The sequence below is a fragment of the Leopardus geoffroyi genome, chromosome A1 (genome assembly GCF_018350155.1).
Source record: "Leopardus geoffroyi isolate Oge1 chromosome A1, O.geoffroyi_Oge1_pat1.0, whole genome shotgun sequence".
In the NCBI taxonomy this organism is placed as follows: Eukaryota; Metazoa; Chordata; class Mammalia; order Carnivora; family Felidae; genus Leopardus; species Leopardus geoffroyi.
In genome coordinates, this window is record NC_059326.1 from 81,413,736 (window position 1) to 81,430,844 (window position 17,109).

At 52.3% G+C, this 17,109-nt stretch overlaps 1 long non-coding RNA gene across 1 annotated transcript in view; it reads left to right on the forward strand.

The window, feature by feature from the left end:
* LOC123599902 overlaps positions 1-5,154 on the forward strand; it is a 604,975-nt gene extending 599,821 nt beyond the window's left edge. The window contains exon 5 of the long non-coding RNA XR_006713347.1: positions 4,978-5,154. This is a non-coding gene — a long non-coding RNA (uncharacterized LOC123599902). The remainder of the gene's footprint in view (positions 1-4,977) is intronic.
* The last annotated feature ends 11,955 nt before the right edge of the window (positions 5,155-17,109 follow it).

Below are 17,109 nucleotides of genomic sequence, written 5' to 3' on the forward strand. Positions count from 1 at the left end.
CGTGTTCACACACACACACACACACACACAGAGGCACACGCACGTGCACAGCCTGGGATGACTCAGCTGTGGCAGCAGCCACATTAAGAATCCTGGATCTGTTGGTTGGGTGACTTTTCCCCATTTTGCTTTTGTGCGGTCTCCCGGTACGCTTCCAGTGGGGTAAAAATTTGCCTCTGTCCAAATGTATGAACGCAAGCTAATTTAGAAAGACCAGAGCCACTAAATTTAATCTTAAAAAGAAGCTAACAATTATAAATTAGCTTCAACTGTAAGTAGTTCAACTGGTTCCTTGCATTTTGGTTGCTCTCCCTCTGAACTGAATCCTGTTTTCGTAGCCGTGGCTAGCTTCCATAGACTGACCGGCGACCGGCGGTTGCTGATGAGGGAAGAAGCGGGGCTTGAGGACAAGAGAGAGTCTGCAGGTAGAGCTTGGGCACTATTCGGGGCACACAGATAACAATCCCATATTTCCGGGAGAAGAGCAGATACCGCAAACCAGATCATCCAAATCAACAGCCTCCCGCCTGGAGTACCGAAACCGGACAAGCCAAACCATGCCAGGCCAAGCCGAAATTAGTCACTTTATTTTGGCTGACACGCAACGTTTATATGTGTGGGGGTAACACGCTGATCTTTAGGAGTGTGTATGCATCCGGTAAATTGAAGAATTGGATTCTTTCTGTAGCCTAGGTAATTTCTAGAAGCACCAACAACCTAGACCTTTAGCTTCGATTGTTGGATTGTTACCGGCAAAAGACTATTTTTGTCTTTTCTTTTTCTTCTTTTGGTGAACTGAATGGATAATGGTCTCAATTCTACATTTTTAAATTATACGTAACTATAGAATATGTGTTGCGTGTGTTGACTACCTATTATTTTAACACATCTGTTAATTTTTAACAAAGTTAATTTCTCCAGAATGGTGGTTAATTTTGAAAACATCGTGGGCAAAATGTTACAGACTCATCATTCGACTAGCACAACCACTCATCCTGCGTTGGTTGGTTGGAAGAAGACACACGGTTTTAGTTTCATCACCTCTGGAATCTGCACGGACCGTTACCATCAGTGACAACTACAACTGTCACCAGCAGATTTGTTTCCTTGCACGGAGGCAGGTAAAATAAAGGTGCATCCTGCAATAAATAGCATCTGAGGCTTGTTGAAGAAAACAAGTGCACGTGTGTGGTGTTAACCTACGGATAGTCTCTTGTCTGTGTGGTTTGGGGTGAAACAGACGCGTGTCAAAGGTCACTGTTCGTCCATAACACTTCTCTAGGTTGGAATTTGTATGAATTAAGTTCCCAAACTTCAGCACGGTTGTTTTTTTCTGAGTCTTCTGTATGCAAGTGGTTCACACTGGATGGCTGTGTGTTTGACAGAGAGTTCCTCTTGCTTTGTCCGTCACCAACTGAAGAGGTTACAAACGAAAACTCTGGAAGACTCTCAGAGGAAGAAGCAAGCTGATCCAAACTGGTACCAAATCTGATGATGAGTCAAAAAAAAAAAAGTCACCAAGTTAGTACCACTGAATGGGATTTATTAATATTTTAAATTTCGAGATGAACGTGTAGATGTGCAGCAAAATGCCATGCTGTATTTGCGTTTGTTTTCTGGAAACCTTACGAGGCAACTATTGTAATGCAGAAGAATGTCTACCACTGACCCCTCAGCCGTGCTACCCCGCATTTCCAGCCTGAATTGTTTCTCTCTCTTCTCAGAGCCAGAAGTCCTGGAGGGGGCTGGGAGCCACATTTAAATATGAGGTCAGTTGGAGGTGGTGTGGGGACAGTAGAGAGAAGAGAAAAAGTACGTTTAGATTTTAAAATCTTTAAACAATTTTTAATGTTTCTTTATTTTCAAGAGAGACAGAGAGGCAGAACATGAGTGGGGGAGGGGCAGAGAGAGGAAGACCCAGAATCCGAAGCAGGCTCCAGGCTCCGAGCTGTCAGCACAGAGACCGCCACAGGGCTCGAACTCAGGAGCCGTTGAGATCATGATCTGAGCCGAAGTCAGCCGCTTAACTGACCGAGCCCCCCAGGCGCCCCTAAATTTAAAAAATTGTAAATGATAAGGATTCCATACAGGAAAAACAGACATGTTGGCCCAGTGCTCCCACACCTGCCTCTTAACACAGCTTGCTGGCCGGTGGGACACAGGGACCTATGCACACACACGTGCGGTGAAGGCGTCTGTTTGTTTTGCCTCTGGCAGAGATGTGATTCAATGGCCGGGGTCGATGTGGCTTCACTTTTAGCCCCCTCTGCTTCTCCCCTCATCACATCTTCCTGGCAGCGTTAACTCACTGCCCTATAGGTAGCATTTAAAGGGAATTACCTATGACTTCAACTATTTGTCCCTTATCGACTGATGTTACACTACAAGGATTTGCATTGAAAGGGCACAAAGAAGGAGCAAGTCGTGGCACCTGGCCAAATAAAAGAGTAATGTTCTGGTGAATTTAGCCTGAATAATTCACTGCTGTGGAAAAGTGGGAAAGTGCAAGGTGAACCCTTTGACCAATAAATCTCTCCTGCCCATGAAGCCCTTATCTGGTCCCCTCCAACATATTCTGCACGAGGAAGCCATCATCGTTGGCTCTGGTTTGTTATTTGTAAACCTTGATCTTCTGCACTCGGTGTCCTAAATATGGATAATTAGCATCAGTTTATCGTGCTTCTGCATATTTTCTCTTCTCTCCAAACATGCGCGCTTCTATTGGCTGCCGTTCTGCCACAGAAGATTATGGAGACAGATTGCAGAGAATGAATGTGCTCAACGAGATTAGGAAGGAATAGAAATACCAACTTGGCCAATAAATTCCTCGTGAGAGCCGCTTATCATACAATTACACGTTGACTTGTCTCACACTCTCCCAGCCCCTTAATCCAACGCCCCCCCCCAAGAATAAAATTTCACTAATTTCTGAATTGCTGCACACCCCCCTGACTTGTTACCGAGAACAGTTGGAGGGAGAAACGCTGCTGAAAACAACACGTCAAACTTTGCAATAAAAAAATTAAACTTTAAATGTCAAAATGGGCGGGATGAGTTTGGGATGTTGCAAGCCCGTTAGCATCTGTGAATGAATGCACAGAGCCTTGGCACAGAGAGGCATTCAACTTCTCTTTGAGCACCAGATCCTCCCATTGTGCCCCTGGTGGGGGCTCAGAGCTGTATGGGGGGGGGGTGACTGTGCCCCTGGTGGGGGCTCAGAGCTGTATGGGGGGGTGACTGTGCCCCTGGTGGGGGCTCAGAGCTGTATGGGGGGGGGCTGTGCCACTGGTGGGGGCTCAGAGCTGTATGGGGGGGTGACTGTGCCCCTGGTGGGGGCTCAGAACTGTATGGGGGGGCAACTCTGGCCCTGGTGGGGACACAGACCTGTATGGGGTGGGAGGCGACTGTGCCCCTGGTAGGGACTCAGGGCTGTATGGGGGGGGCTGTGCCACTGGTGGGGGCTCAGAGCTGTATGGGGGGGTGACTGTGCCCCTGGTGGGGGCTCAGAGCTGTATGGGGGAGGACTGTGCCACTGGTGGGGGCTCAGAGCTGTATGGGGGGGTGACTGTGCCCCTGGTGGGGGCTCAGAGCTGTATGGGGGGGGTGACTGTGCCCCTGGTGGGGGCTCAGAGCTGTATGGGGGGGGTGACTGTGCCCCTGGTGGGGGCTCAGAGCTGTATGGGGGGGGTGACTGTGCCCCTGGTGGAGGCTCAGAGCTGTATGGGGGGGCTGTGCCACTGGTGAGGGCTCAGAGCTGTATGGGGGGGCAACTCTGCCCCTGGTGGGGACTCAGACCTGTATGGGTGGGGGGGCGACTGTGCCCCTGGTGGGGGCTCAGAGCTGTATGGGGGGGGCTGTGCCACTGGTGGGGGCTCAGAGCTGTATGGGGGGGTGACTGTGCCCCTGGTGGGGACTCAGAGCTGTATGGGGGGGGCTGTGCCCCTCGTGGGGCTCAGAGCTGTATGGGGGGGTGACTGTGCCCCTGGTGGGGGCTCAGAGCTGTATGGGGGGTGGGGCTGTGCCTCTGGAGGGGGCTCAGAGCTGTATGGGGGGGCGACTGTGCCCCTGGTGCGGCTCAGAGCTGTATGGGGGGGAGGCTGTCTGATCTGCTGTAGGACAGGACCAAGCCTTGGCTTAATTTCTTATTATTACTGATAACAATCCGATGCCCCTGAGTGCTTGTGGGCATGTCACTAGACCTCTGTGAGTGCAGTCCCCTCCTCGCTCAGACATGTGTCACACGTTATGGTTCCTTATGCACATTTATGTGCAAAAATCATTCTTGCCCATTCCTTGTCACAGAGAAGCGTGTAACCACGAAGGCTGCCTCAGGGCATCCACAGAGAGAGCCCTCCTGTCCTTCTGTGTCTGTGAATGTTACTCTCCCCAGGGCTTTATAATCAGGTGGGTATTTAAAGAGGCCCATTGAACTCTCCACCAGGCAGTAGTCATTGTTATGACACACCCACAAAAGCCAGGCACCCCCACCAGAGGAACCTCCACGGGCCAGAAGTTATGCTCACTGGAAGAATGGAAACCCAGATCATGTCCTAAAACTGGTACATTTGTGCTGGCAGAAGAGAAGAGGCTTTCAGTTCACCGTGAGGAAAAGTAATCGCTGAAGACACTCACAGCAATTATAAACAGTTTTCACGCACAGATCATGAGGTTGACTTCACTTTTTTTTTCTCCAAGTCACGTCCGTTAGGCGTCACCAAGGAGAGGACCTTATACCCAATCCAGAGAAGAGACTCCATAACTCCGGAGAGCTGTTTCCAGGCTCTGAGCGCAGAGACAAACCTGGACAATACTCATTCGGCAAATACATACTGATCGCCCCCTCTACGCCAGGACTGTTCTAGAAGGGTGGGGTGTAGCAACACAAAGAATCCCGCCGCGGACAAGCGGTTGTCAAGAATTTCCTTTTTCAGAGACAGAGCCAGCCTGGACCCGCCTTCCCTCCTTGTACCTTGATAGGGACAGTGACCCCAGGCCTGCAAGGAAGGCTTCCAGAACCACAGCTACCCACACCTGCCGGAGGCCGGAGGCCGCGTCTGCTCAGGCAGGTTCCCCGCATCAACAGTGTAGAAGAAACAAGCACATCTCAGATGTCAGGGAAGTTCTGCTTTCCCTCAACCCTCCTCCTTTCCAAAGCCACCCCGGGGGGGGGGGGGGGGGCGGGGGGGCGGCGGTGGGGGAACATGGGTCCTGCTGGATGGGGTGCAGGGGACCTGGAGACGGGCTAGGACTGGTTGTTTTCCTTTCCTAGGGGAAAGGTGTGGAGGCTTTGCAGCACTAATAGCAGGGGACTGGGAGCCTTGGCTTCCTCTCCAGCGCTGCCAAGGCCAGCAGGGCTGCAGGCAGGTGTCTCACGGGGAAGCTGAGCTCAGCTACCAGAGCCGGGGGAACCTCCACGGAAAAGGTACAATCAGATGGGGAGTTAGAACTGGCCTCTTCTCCCCTGGTCCTGTTTCCTGAGCTGGAGAGCTAAAGGGGGGGGGGGGGGCAGTGAGAAGGAACCGTTTGCCATTAATCTGGGAACAAACGGCTAACCTCGGTGACTGGTATTTTCGCTTTTCTTTTCTCACTTTTCTCAGTGTGGGGAAGCGCGGAGACCGCGCGGAGCGATTGTGAGGGGCTCTGCTGGAATTTGGCAGCGCGGAGGCTTGGAGAACAGCCCCATGCTGGCTCCCATTCAGCAGGCCAGTTTTCCTCGAGCTTTGGAAGTTTCGCTCAGCCGTGCACTCAATGGCTTCACAAAGCTGATTACAAGCTTCAGCGCATTCCTGAAGGAGCCAAAAGCGACGCAGGTGCAAACGAGCCGAGGGAGCCCCTTATCCCGGTGACAGAATGGGACAAGCTGGGAAAGGCTTGGACCACACAAATCCAAGCTCACCAGGCAGCAGAAAGCCTGCCTTGGGAACCGGGGGTCATTATCCGCCCTATTCAGCGGGGCCCGGGGACCCTGGGGGCCCGGAGGCCGGCCCGCGCTGGAGCGCCAGTGCGCCTTCGGGCTGTGGGGACCCCGCCAGGGCCTGGGGCCGGGCCGGGGCGCCGGGTGGAGGGCTGTGCCTCTGCACCCGCGGCTTCGGTAAAATCTGTGCTCCGACGTGCCCGTGTCAACACCAGTAGGGACACAGGAGAAAAAGCGTGCAGGACGCAACCGGGTGTGTGGATACTGCAAAACGTTGGCTCAACCAGCGTCCAGACCTCCCTGCCCTGTCTCTGCCAGGCCTGGCGCTGCGCGTCCCCGACGGGCCCCCAGGCCACTGACACAGCCGCAAGGGTCATTCTGCGCCCTTTCTCTCCCAGCCCCCCTTTCCTTTCAGTCTTCCTAGAGACGGGGTCCCGCTGAGCACAGCCCGACGCGGTGCTGTGGGAGGGACAGTGGGGGTGGGGGTGGCAGGTCACGGGGTCGCCCCTTCGAACTGCTCTTGGCTTGGCCTCGGATGCCTTTGCTGCGAGACTGATTCCCTGGCGGGGAGGAGGGCCTGGCCCCTCTGGAAGAACGAAAGACGTCCCCCACTCACGCTCAGGGACCAGGGCCGGGGGACAGGGGGCCGCAGGCCGAGGAGGAGGGATTCCAGGCAGAGGAGCTGGTACGCGGGCGTCCCCCTGGGGCCGCCACTGGCCCGCGTCAGCTTCGGGGCAGTGAGTCCCCGCGAGCGCGGCGTCTGCCTGGTGCGCGCCCCTCGCTGCCCGCCGCGCGCGGGGCCTGGTGGCGCCCGGGGGTCCCCGCGGGCAGGGCCAGGGCAGGGAGCTCGCGCCGACGCTCTTTTGTCTGATAACTAATTTGAGTTAATGCGATCTTTATGTAAAGCTAACAGCGGATAATTGTCTATTTTCTCGCCAACAATCTCCATCACAATCACTTATCTGGAAACCTGCGCCGGATTAATCGTCATATTCCCGAGATGAGCGTCGCTGCGATCCGCAGCGAGCCCGGGTGGGGACCTGGGACCGCCTCCCCCACGCTTGCGGGCCCGGTGCGTGCATCACGGCTCCTGGCCGCAAGTTGGGGGGCCCGGGGGCTGGTGCCCATGGGGGCACAGGACGCCTTCTTCAGGGATCGCTTCTACTTTTACTCGGGTGGGTTGGGGGACGGGGTGCAGGAGGCGGAGGGAGGAGGAGGAGGGGAGGAGGAAGAGGAAGAGGGGAGGCGGGGTGGCGGTCCTAGGGGGCTGCAGGGCGGGGCTGCAGGGCGGGGCGCAGCCTGGGTCTAACTGGGCCTCCTGGTCCACGCAGCGGGAGTCGTCGGCGCCAGAATCAAGTCTCCTGACAGGGGAGAGAGCATGCCCCCCCCCCCCTTGTTTTCTGCAGAAAAGATATTCCCTCCCTTCCTCTGGGTCGCTCTAGCTTCGTGCCCTGCCCCAGTTACCCGTCACCGTCACCGCCTTAGATCCCTCCTCCAGGGTCCCCCATATCTGCAAATTATTGGCAATAGTTACACCCCTCTGCCGTGATTGAAATACCCGAGGAGAGCAGCCTGAGGTGTGGAGGCACGGCCCAATGCCGCAATCCCCACCAGGCCACAGGGTGAGGGGTAAAAATGCAGTCGGGGCCTCTGGGGGAAAGGCGCTTGCACGACAAAGATTTTGTCTTTCTGAGCTGAAGTCAAAACATCCGTGTCAGATGAAATCGCGCGTGGTGGCGGTTCTCTGCGCGCGTGCCGCCGCGCTGTGTGCACTCTTGGGAGACCGAGTACGTGTGCCTGGTGACTTGGAAGTAACCCATTCTGCTTACTTCCACTCCGGTCTGCCAGCCAAGGGCGCAGCATCGCAACTTTCCAAAATGGTGTTTCTGGAAAAGAGAAATCCAGTCTGGATTTGTGACAGTTTGGGGCCACATAGAAGGAAGCTGTATGTTTCCCTCTTGGCTGACCCTTAGAATTCTAAAAGGAAAGGCATACGGTGAAATAAAATGCCATAAAATTGTTGTATTTTTAGATAAAGGAGGACCCCAAATTGCCCCCCAAATGGGGCATTGTGAAGTCCTGCTAAAATCCGCAAGCCTTCAATTTTCCCCTCCAGCAACTTGATGAGGTCTCTGAAGGCAGACAAGTAAACCCACCCTCCTGGCCGGCCAGCGCGGCCCCTGCGGAGTTTCCCAGGGCGGCTTTGTGCCGAGGCCTCCGGGAATCACCCTGCTCTCTCTCTCACCTGAATCTTGTCATCTCGGCCATCTTGAAGTGATCCTGGAACAATGCTGATCCCCGCAGCCCGAGCCGCTGGTCAATCAGGCAGAACGGACCGTGCAGATGGAAGGGGGGGAGGCAAGCGCCGGGAACACTGGGGCCCATTGTCCTGGGCGTTTCAAAGCGCCGAGCAGCTGCACAGACTTGTCGCCTCGGACCCTCGGTTGCCACACTAATGTCATCATTGCAGAACATCAGATTTTGAGCACTATACACTCCGAATTCATTAGCAGCCTTCTCGGCAAAGGTCTCTCTTCTCTGTGACAAGTTTCAAACTCCAGATCCCCTTCTGTGGGGAGGGGGAGGGGGTGCTTTGCAAGTGACAACCGCAGACCATCCAGAGTTTCCTCTTTCTGGTGAATTCCAACCCTTTGTAACCGTCTTTGGGGTTCAGATCTCGGAAGGACGTCTGACTCAAGCCACTCGGGTCTCGGGTCTCGAGGTGTCTGCATTTTCTGAGTGTTGCTTGCAAGTTTACCGCCCCCTCCCTCCCCACCCCCCAGCAGCCAGCGTAACAGGTGGAGTGAATTTAACAGACCGGCGCCCCCTCCCCCCGCCCCAGGATAATGAGGTGAAAGATTTTGAAGTCTTTTCTGTAGCTGGAATTCAAATCCACACATTAGAGCAGTTGTGCCCTAAAACAAACAAGTTATTCACACCAGACACGTGCCTTGTCCGGCTACCGAATGGCTACTCCTCCATGCTGCCATCCTGCCTCCTGTCCTCTCACCCCCACCCCCCCACCTTCCAGGGTGGCCTCTTTTTTTTTTCAGAACCTTGTGGGCAGGCGGGTCCCAGGGCCACAGAGGCCTAGGGCACCCACAAACACAGCTCAGCTCTGTCCTCCAGGAAGCTTGCCTTCACCTCCCCACCACTGGCCTCTGTTAATGTGTCCTTCCTCTGCCTCCTTCCAGGAGCCCACGTCCTTCATCCTCTCCCTTCCTCACCGGGGGCTGGAAGTCCTTCCCAGGAAAAGGCAGTCAATGTGGAGAAAGGCTCTGGGCCCTTCCCAGCACAGAGCTGAGAAGCAGACGTGGAGGCCAAGGGTGTGGAAAGGCCAAGTCCTCCCTGAGTGCCCAGAGGCTCCCTAGGGGCCCTGCAGACCCCCCCCCCGCCCCGCCCCAGCCCCGCACCTCAAAGCCTCTCAGGTGCCTCTGGTTTCCTGACAAACTGAAGGTGTGATCTAGTCACATTTTTGTAAACACAAGAACGGCCCCATTTGGTGTCATGTTTGCTCGGGTGTCTGTCCGGTGAGGGTTGGGGGCAACTCAACTGTAGGTGGTCGCTTTAAGGGCTCCAGAGAATTGACCTAGAACCCTCCTTTTTCTCCCGGGAAAATTCTATGATTTGGGCCTGGACCCTGCGGCTGCTCTTGGAAGTCTGTGCGTGTCTTAGGCTCTGGGCCCCGGAGCTCCCCAGCACCCTTGGGGAGCCCTCCCCCGCAGGTCCACAAGTGTGTGTGGGGGGGTGCCTGAAGCCAGAGGCAGCTCCTGGGAGATCCTGGCTGTGGTGCACACGATGACAAGTTCCAGGGGGATGGCGGTTTTGCAGGCTTGGAGCCCCAGTGTCTCTCCAGGGTGTAGACAGTGTCTGGTTCATTGGGGCATCCACAGTACGTTTCTGAAGGACTGAAGACACCCTGGTCACGGGTAGAGCTGATGGCCCAGGAAAGTGTCCATGGCCTGGGGTCGGGGGAGGGGCTCTTCCTGGCAGAGGCGGTTGGCCAGCACTGGTCCTGGAGTTCACACACATTCACTTCTCACACACATTCACTCCCACATACCCACACATGCCTTACACGCTCACGGCCCCGCACAGCACATGCGCTGTGCCCCCCATTCACATGAGCACCTAGAGGCTCTCTCTGGAACACGGGCGCGTGCTCCGCAGAGACGCACGCGTTCCCTCGTGAACATCTCCCTTCCCCACCTCGACGCCCCCGAGGGTCCTGCAGTGCAGGCTGGCTGAGCGGGGTGGGTGGCCAGGGAGTCCTGGATCCCCCTGGGGGAGAACCACACACCGTGAGGAATACTCTGTTAGATACATACACAGGGACGAATGAGCGAATCTCTACAGAATTCAACAAATAGGGCAGTCGAGGAAGGACGAGGGTGGGTTGTTTCTGGATCCTTCCCTTCTGAGCTATCAGAGGGGACGACTCCGAGCTTGCTAGAGTGGGCGCAATTACCACTTTGTTCCCGTGGGTCCCACCTCTGCTTTCTCCCAGGATATTCTGCCCTGACGCCCGCTCACACCGTGGTGACCCAGCGTGGGGGCCGCCGGCCAGGTGTGGCCCGGAGCGCACAGAACGGGCCGTGGGGGCACACGGCAGACGGGCCAGCTTTCAAAGACGTGGTGTGAAAGGAGGCATGTGAAATACCTCCCTGGTTGTTTAAAAATATTAATTTCATGTGGAAATGATTGTATTTTTGATATATTGGGTAAAATAAAATACATTTTTGAAGTTAATTTCTTCTTTCTGCTTCTTTCACTTTTTAAAAATGTAGCTTTTAGGAAATTAAAAAAAATGTTTTAACATTTATTTATTTTTAAGAGAGAGAGAAACAGAGTGCAAGTGGTGGTGCAGAGAGAGAGGGAGACACAGAATCCGAACAGGCTCCAGGCTCCAAGCCTCCAGCACAGAGTCCGACGCGGGCGTTGAACCCACGAACCGTGAGATCGTGACCTGAGCCTAAGTCAGACGCTTAACTGATGGAGCCCCCAGGAGCTCCTTAGGAAATTTAATGTGACCCGTGTGTCTCCTAGTTGTGGCTTGCCGGCTTTCCCACGGATCCTTCCAGAAATGGAGGAGGAAACTGCTGAGCACGAGGTTTAGCAGGAGGCAGTGCAGACCCTCCGGGTGAAAGTTGCTTTTGTGCGTAACCTGTCATTGAGGCCTCTACTTCTGCGAGAGGGGAGCACGGTGGGGGCAGGGCGGTAGCGCATTGTATCTTATTGTCTGGTTCATTTTCTTTCCATCTTGACTTTAATTCCGTCTAATTGCTGTATTGTGATCTCAGTCAGCAATCTGAAATGAACTCTCAAGTAACTTATGAAGACCCTTGCTACAAATGTTGGATCGTGATGAAGTCTAAATGACAACAGTTTACTCCCTAATGTCTACAGGACCTGAAGTAACCCTTTCCTGTAATTTCTAAATTTCCGGTCAGCATTTGGGTACTCCTCCTGCCTTCCCTCTCCCCTTGGGAGGCATTTCCGCCTCCACCTCCCACCGCCACCTGAGACAAACAAAGAGGGAGCTGGAGCCAGAATTCACAGCTCCCCAAACGCTTTCTGCTGATCAAGAATGGAATTGCTTCCAGACTTGTTTACTCCTGTGATTGATGTGTAGCTTTAAAAGTTTCTGAGGTCACACCTGGGTCAACAACATCACAATAAAACATATTAGCAAACACTTTTTATTTTATTTTTTCGACATTTTTTTATTGTAAAGAAAGCACTTGAAAACGGTCTACCTGAACATTTTAGAGACAAGATCTCTAGAAATACAGTTACGATACTTAGAAATTATATTTGTTCTTCTGATGACAGCAAGAAAGAAGGGGTTGTCCTGAGAAGGTGGTTTATAGGAAGTTCCGAGTGACCGCCGTGCAAACACTCTATGCGTGCGCATACCTGGAGTGCACAGGTCATCGTGTTTTTACATATTTACTGTGAGGATCATACAACTAGCAAAGAATCGATGCAGTAAAAATGTGAGGCGAGCCTACTTCACCAATAAGTTGGAAGAATCTACTAAATACTTTGGGGTCAAATTTAAAACTTGTGTTGATCATAGAAGGCTCTCCTCTGGCCGACTGGCAGTGTCCATGTAACGTTCTATTTCGGGCACAATTAACTTTAAGGGAAAAAGAAAATGCAGAGTACCAGAGATGATCAAGGTTTTGTCGATAAACTGACTGAAATGGTCTATTCGTTGTATTAATTCCTTGGAAAATATCACTCTTGTTATCTGAGGCTTGTGTTCAGTTAATAAGAAACCGATAGAAAGACTTAATTATTTACTCTGCCTGACTGGTTTTTAAAGTTTCCAGGGAAATAACTAAAAATGTAGCCTGTATCTTGCTAAAGAGCCATCGACATCCACTAGAAGCTCAGGCCACCTCACTCTGGATGTGGCATATTTATTAGTACAACAGGTGGTTTATTTCCAGAATGACTCCTGTCCACTGTCATTGAACTTACTGGGGTAACCAGAAGAAGCAAACTGGAAGAATTTAACCTGTTTAACTGCTCTTCTAGTTTTTGGAATCATCTCAGAGTAAAAGAACCAAACGTGATTAATGAGCAGCGAGGACCCATCCGGTCACATGGCACCCAACAATGAAAATCCGACACGCCAGCCAAATTCACTGCTGCCGTGTTCTTGTTTATTTAATATGCGACTTGCATGGCCTCATTTGCTTCCTCATGTTATAAAACTAGACAGACTCTCATTCACTCTCCTGTTTTTCTTTTTCCCCTAAAGACTCTAATGGTTATATACTTTCAAATATTTGCAGACAAGATATTCTGGATAAATCATCTAAGATTAACTAAATTAGGTCAACGTCCATGCAGGGCCAGGGAGATAGTCCCTCGTGTTCAAATTATCTGGTGTCAGCTATATTGATTGAAACAGCACTGCCGACTGAAAAAAAAAAAAAGAAAAAGAAAGAAAGAAAGAAAGAAAGAAAAAGTCTTATTACAAGATGTCTCAAAAACAGATAAGAAAGCAACGAAGCCCTCTCGTAAATGAGGGGCCTTATCTAGATTTTAATATGGTGGTAAGCAAATTGTACATGTTTTTGCAAGTTAGACAACTTATATGGGAAGCAGACATTTCTGAAGTTTCTCTAATTCTAAGCCAGTCACTGTAGTTTGCATATCTGTCCATGGTTCGTGGGGTCTTTGTTCTTCTCCTCAAAATACGATCCATAGAAAGGCTGAAATATTACCACATTCAGGACACATTGTCTGGATTGTTTAACCCTTTCTAGGATGGACAGAGCACCCGAGGCTGATGGCACCCGAGGGCGTCTGTGTGAGGGCCCTTCTGCCTGTCCACTCACTTTCCATACCGGGCTTCACACACCGTTTCTTTCTTTCTGGAAACTGCTGATCATACTGATGAGATTCCTTGTAATAGGACCCGAACAAGAGTTGGGGAAGAAAGTTCTTGAGCCTTTCATCTAGAGGCCACACTGCTGGAGTCAAGACAGAAATGCAGGTGACTCTGGCGGGCCATAGCCTCTGGACCCGTGTCAGAGGTGAATCCGAGCCTGTTACTGCTCCCCATGATGAACGCTGTCCTGCCCAAGCTCACGGCCTTGTTCCTCCTGCTGCCACTGTAGTGTATGTATTATCACGCCAGACGGTAAGTTGATGATGTGATATAATTAATAGAATGGCTGTTGGTGAATATATTTCAAAACTACACACAGGCTAGTCTAATAAATAGGGGATACCGTCCCACTTAAAAATCACTATTTTTAGGGGCACCTGGGTGGCTCAGTCGGTTAAGCATCCGACTTTGGCTCAGGTCACGATCTTGGCGGTTTGTGGGTTCGAGGCCCACAGCGGGCTCTGTGCTGACAGCTCAGAGCCTGGAGCCTGCTTGGGATTCTGTGTCTCCCTGTGTCTCTGCCCCTCTCCCCCACACTCTCTTTCCGTCTGCCTCTCTCTCTCAAATAAGTAAACATTTAAAAAATTATTAAATTCACTATATTTGGAACATATTTCTGAGAGCAGTCACGTGATAGCCATTATATTCAGGTGTCTCTGGTGTAAACGTACTGGCTCAGGCAGTAAGTTGTAATGAAATATAACCAAGAAGAAAATGCAGCCTGAAAGTGACCGCTGTCGAGTGCATTCTGGGAGGACAGTGAGCCTTTTGCAGGGGATGCGGCAGGCGCTCCCATATTGTAGCAAGCAGCCCCGGGGGTGGGTATGCACTCTGGACAAGCACGTGCCAAAACAAAAACAGAAAAGCAAAATAAATCAGAGTTTGAGGTCTGGAATAAAAATTTTTTTAATTTAAAATACCAAATTCTACTTGAGGACGAGGGCTGATAACCAACCGCCTGGGGGAGCTGACACCCTGCCCTCTGGCCCCCTGAATGCGGCAGCCGCGTGTGGTCCAGGCAGGTGCCCCAGGACCACTGTCACGTAAGAGCGGGTGGAAGCCAGCAAAGACTCAACCTGGCTCATGACCCTTTGTGCCCTTGCTCACCCCGCGGAAGCCTGCGTTACAGCAGATTTGACTCCCTAGTTTTTTTTTTTTTTTTTTTTAATGTTTTACTTAATTTTGAGAGAGACAGAGACAGAGTGTGAACAGGGGAGGGGCAGAAAGAAGGAGACACAGAATCCGAAACAGGCTCCAGGCTCTGAGCTATCAGCCCAGAGCCTGACGCGGGGCTCGAACTCACAAGCCATGAGATCGTGACCTGAGCTGAAGTCGGACGCTCAACCGACTGAGCCACCCAGGCGCCCCTGACTCCGTAGTTTTGAAGACTGGTTCACAATATGCCTGGTGTTCCCACCACAGACATGCGTCCAGCCGAAGGGCTTGCTGTCCCTCTGGCACTTTACCTGGTGTGGCCTTTCCTAAGCGCTCTGGCCATTCTGCATCTAGACCCCCACGTGCACCAACACGGGGTTGTGTCTGGGAAGTAGGACGGGTGCCCGAGCTTTCTGCACACCCTTCAGCTTGCCTGGTGAAGCCCCTTCCTGCTCTGGAAGGGCAGGAGTTTGTCCCTGCCTCCTGCCACCCCGACAGCGCCCCTCTGTGACAGCAGGTGGATGGAAGAGTGTCCTCTCCGTCCACGAGCCCAGCTGCTGACTGCGGCTCCCTCCTCCTTGATCTGAGCAGGCCCCGGGGCTTGGTTCATGTGCTTGTCTCTCAAGGAGGAAAGATGGCACGCCAATGGAGGGGTCCTGCCAAGCTCCCCCGTGAGAACATCTTCCTGCAGACCTGTAGCTTCGTCTTTTGTCTTAGCCGGTACCTTCACTGGGGTTCATTCGTAAGCTGCAACGGTAGCTTCTTTTCTCTCAAAAAGTAGGCAGAAGACAACAGGGTAGAGTTCAGTTCCATGGGTACTTATTAGATGCCTACTGTGTTCGTGGTGTTCTGCAAGGTGCAGGATACAAAACTGAAAAAGATCCTGGTTATGATCCATGTTCCGAAGGAAGGAAAGAAAGAAAGAGAGAAAGAGAGAGAGAAGGAGTGGGAGAGAGGGAGGGAGGGAGGGAGGGAAGGAAAGAAGGAAGGAAGGAAGGAAGGAAGGAAGGAAGGAAGGAAGGACGGAGAGACACACACACAGAGAAGTAGAGCAGATAGAGACAGGGAGAGAGAAACAAAGAGATACAGAGTCACAGAGAGACAGACAGAGAGAAACAGACGCACAGACCCGAGGACACAGGCAGGGTCACTGGAGGTGGACAGAGGGTGGCTGGGGCAGCGGCAGCAGCATCAGGGCCACAGGAGGCAGGTGGTCATGCTTTTAAGGTGCTACAAGGGGGCAGGGTCGTGTGTTTTTCCTCACACGGTTCAGGGGGAGGAAGGCACGAGTTCCGCCAGCTGCGGCTGGAGTTTGCTGAGCGAGGGGCGCGTGCAGGGCTCAGTATAGTGGCCGATCACCCGGCCGCCCAGTGCCACAGGACACAGGACATGCCACAGGACAACACCACACAGTGCACTCAGGTGCGTGAGAGCTCTGCACACATGAGGTTCGTTGGGTATGAACAGTTTCCTAGGCCTTTTTAGTAAAAAAAAAAATAAAATTATCAAAATTGATGAAATGTAAAATTCTTCTCCCACTCTGATGGGCTTTTCTTTAAAACTGGGTGATAAAAGGGGATCCTTGGGGGCGCCTGGGGGGCTCAGTCGGTTGAGCCTCCGACTCTTGATTTCAGCTCAGGTCATGATCTCATGGTTATGGGTTCAAGCCCTGTGTCGGGTTCCGTGCGGACAGCATGGAGCTTGCTTGGGATTCCCTCTCTCCCTCTCTCTCTCCCCCTCTCTCTCCCTCTCTCTGCGCCCCCCCATTCTCTCTCTCTCAAAGTAAATAAACTTTTAAAAAGTGGATGATAAAGGTACAAATACACAATTAATGCTTACATATTTATAGCTGTCATTTTTTGTTGATTTTTCAAAGAATTGAAGAAATGAAAACTGAATGACTCTATAGAGTTTGAAAGAGACATCTCAATACCTTTCATATTCTGGTCTTGAAAAATATTTCCATTTTAATCTTGTTAAGGCGCACTTGAAAATGCCAGGACTTAACAGTTAACACACACTTGGAGAAAACTTTGTTGCATCCTTAATTTGTACACAGGGAAATGGTGTATCCATTCAAGATGAGGTTTTCTTTCTTTCTGATTTAATTGGTGGGAGATCAGTTGCAAGACGGAGGGAAGGAAGGAGGGACAGTGGGTCACAGCCTCCCGTGCAGACTGGATGGCTGCTAGGTGCCCAAGGCCTGCCGTGTGCAGAGCGCGGGGAGGAACAAGGGGCGTGAGCTTTGGGGAGCAACCCGGCTAGGACATGACTTGCGTCCCCAAACAGACATGTAGAAACCCTAACCCCCAGAACCTTGGAAAGTGAGCTTGATGTGAAACTGGGTTGTTGCAGATGTAATTAGCTGAGGCGTGGCCAGCCGGGAGCAACGTGGCCCTCCTCTAACTTGACTGTGTCCCCGTAAGAAGCAGACACGGGCAAGAAGGCCACACAAAGTGCAGAGACCGGACTGGTCTCCTCCCACAGACTGCCCACAAACACCAGAATCCGGGAGGGGGCAGAGGGATTCCCCGCAGTGGATCTCCAAGGGCACATCCCCGCTGGCACTTTGACTCGGGGCTCCAGGCCTCCGGAGCAGAAAGAGATCACACCATGTGTGCACTCTGGAGCTGCG